We start from the raw sequence: 7,539 nt of genomic DNA, 5'->3' as shown, positions 1-7,539 counted from the left end.
TAACTAAACAACCTGATGATATTAGTAGAGAAGTTTGCAATCTCCAATCTAAGTATGCTTTTGCTGAAAGTTTGCTAGGTAAAATATCTGATGCATAAGCTACCCTAGTAAATCAAATGGCCGCTAAACAAATTTCCTTACAAGATAAAAGCGATGACGATCTTAAAATGATTGGTGTTTCCTCTATTGATTCCTTGTTTAGTAAGATTAAAATTGATGATAAAGGGACTGGAGAAGAGTCAACTTTAGCTAGAAGGCGTCTCGATAATTTGGAGGGTGAAATAATTGTTGAGAAAATTGATAAAAGTGGGTTTGGAGAGGTCAAAACTTTAACTAGTGATGTGCCCACTCTTTTTTATTACAAAGACTTTAATTATTATAATTGCTATTTCATTTTGCAATCCATGATAAATTCACCCCATGCCTATGAACAAAATAAAGCTTTTACTAAACATATCGTTGATTATATGATGAAAGCTTTTGAAGAAAAGTTGGAATTAGAGGTGTCAATTCCTAGAGAATTACATGATGAATGGGAACCTGCTATCAAAGTCAAGATTAAAATTTATGAGTGTTTTGCTTTATGTGACTTGGGTGCTAGTGTTCTACCATTCCGAAATCTTTATATGATGTGCTTCGTCTTACCGATATTGAAGAATGTTCTTTAAATTTGCACTTGGCTGATTATACTATTAAAAAGCCTATGGGAAGAATTAATGATGTTCTTATTCTTGCAAGTAGGAATTATGTTCCCATAGATTTTTTTGTTCTTGATATTTATTGCTATCCGTCTTGTCCAATTATTCTTGGTAGAGCATTTTTACGTATTATTTGTGTCGTGATTGATATGAAAGAAGGCAATATTAAATTTCAATTCCACTAAGGAAGGGTATGGAACACTTCCCTGGAACTATAATTAAACCACCATATGAATCAATCATGAGGGAATCTTATGGATCTAGAAACAAATATGACACCACTTAGATCCTTTGCATTATGCTTCGCTAGGGGCATAAAATGATAGCACTTATTGGGAGGCAACCCAATGAATAAAAGTTATTTTTGTCTTTTTATTTCTATTCATGAGTATTTTTACAATTATGCTACTGTTATGATTGTGTTTTTTGTGTTTTAATTAGTGTTTGTACCAAGCAAAGCCTTTGGGATCATGTTGGGTGATAATTGATTTGATCTTGTTGAAAAGCAGAAACTTTTGCGCTCACAAAAGTAATTTTCATAAGTCACAGAAACGAGCTTTTGCTCTGAGTTTTGTACATAAGATTCATATACAAATTTTTCACGTTTTCCTAATTTTTCAGAATTTTTGGAGTTACACAAGTGTACGAAGTTCCCTGATTACTACAGTTTGTTCTGTTTTTTGACAGATTCTGTTTTCTTTGCGTTTTGTGCTTATTCTGACGAATCTATGGTTTGTATTGGAGGGTATAAGCTATAGCAAAGTTGGAATACAGTAGATATAATGCAAGAATAAAATATGAATGGGTTTGCAACAGTACTTATAGTAGTGATTTGCTTTGTTATACTAACGGATCTCGCGAAGGTTTTGTTGAGTTTTGTGTGATTGAAGTTTTCAAGTTTTGGGTGAGATCATGATCGATGAAGGAATAAGGAGTAAGAAGAGCCTAAGCTTGGGGATACCCCATGGCATCCCGAGCTATTATCTAAGAGAGAAGCAAGCAACTAAGCTTGGGGATGCCTGGAGTGGCATCCCTTCTTTCTTCTAATGACCATCGGGATTTTACTTGAAGCTATATTTTTATTCGTCACATATCATGAGTTTTGCTTGGAGCGTCTTGTATGATATGAGTCTTGGCTTGTTTTGCTTTTCGTTTTAAGTCATCTATCCTTGCTGGACACGCCTATTTGAGTGAGCCAAAATTATGCTATGACTTGTTAGAATTGCTGTCTATACTTCACTTAAATCTTTATGACCTATGTAATTGCTCTAGTGCTTCACTTATATCTTTTTGAGCACGGTGTTCTTTATTATTTTCAAAGAAATGATCTCATGCTTCACTTAGATTTATTTGAGAGTTAGTAATTTTTTTAATAAATTCTCTCATGCTTCACTTAAATTATTTTGAGAGAAGAAATTTTTATGCTCATGTTCTTCACTTCGATTTGTTTGAGCTACCAAAAGCAACATATGAAATTAGTCCTAAAGTGATAGATATTCAAGAGGGATATAATAAAAACTTTCATGAAGATCATTGGACAAAATAAACTTGATTCCTTGCAATAATTTTACGATATGTTGATATAATATGTGAGTCATGTTGATGAGTAATTGTGCTTTAGTAAGAATATTGGCGTTAAGGTTTGTGATTCCCTATGCAAGCACAAAAGTCAATAGTTATGCAATGAAATTGCATCCTACTTGTGGTGCATTATTCGGTATTAGTTATGCTTAATACTCGCTTATCAGATTTTTTGGTTCTTGGTTGGATGCTTCCCGGTCTTTTGCTAGCCTTCATTTGCACTAAGTATCATCACTACTTGTGCATCCAAAATCCTTAAACCCAGTTTTTTCACATGAGTCCACTATACCTACCTATATGTGGTATTCTTTTGCCGTTCCAAGAAATTCTGTATGTGCCATCTCTAATGTTCAAAATCAATTTCTCTTTTGTGTGCTTGTACCGCTCATGAAACGGTAGGGGGTGGCTGATATTTTTCCATGCTAGATGTGTTATTCTCCAGATGAATGTTCATTCACTTGTCATTGCATGAGAGTACGGCAAAGGTATTAGGGATCCCTAGTCCCGAAATGAAAAATGAATTTACTTTATGTTGTCAAATAATAAATTCCTTGGAAAGTGTTGGTATGGACAGCACCCGTGTATTCAGTTAGCCGTGAATGTGAAAGTATGGTGGAAAAAGGAATAAACTTTATTTTATGTTTGGGAACCGCCTATGATATATCTAGCATGGGAAGATTGTGAACTACTCGATCATTTTCGTTGACAGGAAAAACATGCCACCCATAATGTTTTATCTCTACCATTTTCGCTTTGAGGTCTGGCACCTCTAGAAATCCCTACTTCCCTCTGCGAAGGGCCTTTCTTTTCTTGTATGCAATTTTTATTTTCTGAGTCTCCATGTTCTGTTATAAAGCACCAACTAAGGGGCACTATCATCGTACTTGAGCATTGGGTTTAGCTAATATGCGAGTGTGTTTCATGAATGGATCAATGATTGAGCATAATGGGCTAGGGATAACTTGCTTTAGTGTTGATATTTTGAAAGACATTGTTGCTTGTTGATATGCTTGAGTATTGAAATCTTCATGTCAAAACAAGACTACTGCTTTGAATCATATAAAAGTCCAAATGTCCATGCTACAAAGGAAATATTATGTGATGAACATGTTATGCTGCATTCCACATCAAATTTTTTGTTTTTATCATTTACCTACTCGAGGACGAGCAGGAATTACGCTTGGGGATACTGATACGTCTCCAAGGTATCTATAATTTTTATTGTTCCATGGTGTTATATTATCATTCTTGGATGTTTTACAATCATTTTATAACAACTTTATATCATTTTTTTGAAATAACCTATTGACATAGTGCCCAATGCCAGTTACTATTTTTGCTTGTTTTTTACTAGGAAATCAATACCAAATGGAGTCCAAACAAAGCGAAACTTTTTGGTGATTTTTGATGGACCAGAAGGCACACGATGGGCCAAGAAAGTACCTGAGGGGAGCTTAGAGGGGAGCACAACCCACCAGGGCGAGCCTGGGGGGCCAAGCGTGCCCAGGTGGGTTGTGCCCACCTCAGCCTCCTCCCGCACCGCCTCTTTCTCTATAAATGCCCCCAATATTCCAGACCCCTAGGGGAGTCAACGAATATCAATTCTAGCCAGCACAAGTTCCAGACACCACAGATCCAATCTAGACACCATCACGAAGGGGTTCATCATCCTCATTGGTGCCTCTCCAATGATGCGTAAGTAGTTAATTGTAGACCTACGGGTCTGTAGTTAGTAGCTAGATGGCTTTCTCTCTCTCTCTTTTGATTCTCAATACAATGGTCTCTTGGACATCTATTTAATGTAACTCTTTTTGCATGTGTTTTTTGGGATCTGATGAACTTTGAGTTTATGATCAGATCTACGTTTTTATCCATGAAAGTTATTTGAGTCTTTTGATTGCTTATATTCATGATTACTTATAGCCTCGTATTTCTTCTTCAAATATTTAGTTTAGTTAGGCCAACTAGATCAATTTTTATTGCCATGGGAAGAGGTGCTTTGTGATGGGTTCGATCTTACGGTGCTTGATCCTAGTGACAGAAGGGGAACCGACACGTATGTATCGTTGCCATTAAGGATAACAAGATGGGGTCTATTTCTACATAAATAGATCTTGTCTACATCATGTCATCGTTCTTATTGCATTACTCCGTTTTCCATGAACTTAATACACCTGATGCATGCGGATAACGGTTGATGTGTGGAGTAATAGTAGTAGATGCAATCAGGAGTCGGTCTACTAATCTTGGACGTGACACCTATATAATGATAATTGCCTGGATATCGTCATGATTATTTGAAGTTCTATCAATTGCCCAATAGTAATTTGTTTACCCACCATATGTTGTTTTTCTTGAGAGAAGCTGATAACCCACAAGTATAGGGAATCAGTTGTAGCCTCTTTTGATAAGTCAGAGTGTCGAACCCAACAAGGAGCTAAAGGTAGAACAAATATTACCTCAAGTTCTATCGACCAACGTTACAACTCTATGCATGTTGAACGTTCGCTTTACCTAGAACAAGTATTAAACTAGAATTAGTTTGTAGGTGTAAAGAGATAGGTTTGCAAGATAATAAAGAGCATGTAAATAAAATCTAGGGGATGTTTAGATAAAGAAACAACTAAGTTAGTTTTAGTATAGAGATTTTTGTCACAAGAAAGTTATTTGTCCCTAGGCAATCGATAGCTAGACTGGTAATCACTATTGCAATTTTATATGAGGGAGAGGCATAAGCTAACGTACATTCTCTTCTTGGATCATATGCACTTATGATTGGAACTCTAGCAAGCATCCGCAACTACTAAAGATCATTAAGGTAAAACCCAACCATAGCATTATAAGGTATTAGGTCCTCTTTATTCCCATACGCCATAACCCACTTATCCGTGTTTGTGTTTCTATCACTCACGCAACACAGATAATAAGCAAACCATGAACATATTGCATACCCTACAGCGGGGATCCCCCACGCTTGCGCGACACAGAGAGCACCATAGGACAGCACCAATAATAAAACATGCAACTCAAACCAATCACGATCATCAATCAACCCATAGGACGAAACAGATCTACTCAAACATCATAGGATAGCCATACATCACTGGGAAATAATATATAGCGTTGAGCACCACGATCAAGTAGAGATTACAACAGGGAGAAGGGGTGTTAAGCCACTGCATAGAGGGGAGAGAGTTGGTGAAGATGGCGGCAAAGTTTTTGGTGTAGGTCGCTGTCACGATGATGGCCCCTGCGCGTTCCGGTGCCACCGGGAGAGAGAGGGGGAGAGCCCCCCTCCTTCTTGTTATTCCTTGCCCCCCTAGATGGGAGGAGGGTTTCCCCTCTGGTCCTTGGCCTCCATGGCGGGGAAGGGGCAAGAGCCCCTCCGAGATTGGATGTCTCTCTCTGTTTACTTTTGTTTCTACGCTCCCAGATTCTGGCCTTTCACCATTTCTTAAATTCCCGAAGATTCGTAACACTGATTGGGCTGAAATTTTAACATGATTTTTATCCAGATATTAGCTTTCTTACGACAAAAGAAGGGCACCAACCGCCTTACATGGTGACCACAAGGTCCCATGGCGCGCCCCCTGCCTTGTGACCCCCTCGGGCATCGTCTCGCGTTGATTCTTTTTCCCAAAAGTCACATATATTCAAAAAAATCTCCATAAGTTTTTATCGCATTTGGACTCCGTTTGATATGGATTTTCTGCGAAACAAAAAACATGCAAAGAACAGGAACTGTCACTGGGCACTGGATCAATATGTTAGTCCAAAAAATAGTCTAAAAAGTCGCCAAAAGTATGTAAAAGTTGTAGAATATTGGCATGGAACAATCAAAAATTATAGATACGACGAAGACGTATCAGCATCCCCAAGCTTAATTCCTTCTCGCCCTCAAGTAGGTAAATGATAACAAGGTAATTTTTGATGTGGATTTCTACCTAGCATAATCTTGATCATATAATCTAATCATGGCATGAATATTAAGACATGAGTGATTCAAAGCAATAGTCTATCATTTGATATAAAGACAATAATACTTCAAGCATACTGATAAAGCAATCATGTGTCCTCAAAATAACATGGCCAAAGAAAGTTATCCCTACAAAATCATATAGTCTGGCTATGCTCCATCTTCACCACACAAAGTATTTCATCATGCACAACCCCGATGACAAGCCAAGGAATTGTTTCATACTTTTAATGTTCTCAAGCCTTTTCAACTTTCACGAAATACATGAGCATGAGTCATGGATATATCACTATTGGTGGAATAGAAGGTGGTGGTGAGGAGAAGACAAAAAAGGGAGAAAGTCTCACATCAACTAGGCAAATTAATGGGCTATGGAGATGCCCATCAATCGATATCGATTCAATTGAGTAGGGATTGCCATGCAGCGGATGCACTAGAGCAATAAGTGTATGAAAGCTCAAACTGAAAACTAAGTGGGTGTGCATCCAACTTGCTTGCTCATGAAGACCTCGGGCATTTGAGCAGGCCCATCATCAGAATATACAAGCCAAGTTCTATAATGAAAAATTCCCACTAGTATATGAAAGTGACAACATAGAAGACTCTCTCTATGAAGAACATGGTCCTACTTTGAAGCACAAGTGTGGTAAAAGGATAGTAGCATTGCCCCTTGTAATGACCCGACCTCAAACGGCCAAGCCTCTGTGTATCTGTGCCATCCATCGATTAGTATGCCGGCACACACAGTACACCAATGTATATATCAAAGTGCAATCACATGTATAAATAATGTAAAACTGATATATATACCTCATAAGTCTTAGAGGAAACAGTCAAATGGGTGCGGAGTCCCATCAACGCCATTAGCAAGTTGAGTGTAGACCGTAACCCAACAACGAAACTCACTCGTTAGAGAAATTATCTGCAACATGAGACATTGCAGCCGTGTAGGTCAGTACATTGAATGTATTGGCAAGATCACTATAAGAAAAATAGATGATAAAACTATACTATATGCAATATGGCTTTGTGGCTCTGTGTTTGAGTTTTTGTGTAAAAGCTGGTTTTATTTTCCCTACATCAAAAGAAATAACCTGAGTATGTACTACAGAGTTATCTATCATGATATGGCTCCGCCAACCGATGTCTCGTAACCCAAATCATCATAAGTTTCCCACAATTAAGTTATCAGTCTGGTGTTGAGAGTTTCGAGATTGATCCAAGTCCAGAGGCTCAAATTGTCCGTAACCGGGGACACAGCTAAATGATTAGGTTTTAACCCTC

This window comes from Triticum aestivum, chromosome 4B (assembly GCF_018294505.1).
Source record: "Triticum aestivum cultivar Chinese Spring chromosome 4B, IWGSC CS RefSeq v2.1, whole genome shotgun sequence".
Classification (NCBI taxonomy): Eukaryota; Viridiplantae; Streptophyta; class Magnoliopsida; order Poales; family Poaceae; genus Triticum; species Triticum aestivum.
The sequence above is the reverse complement of the archived record's forward strand: the minus strand, read 5'-3'. Positions refer to the sequence as shown.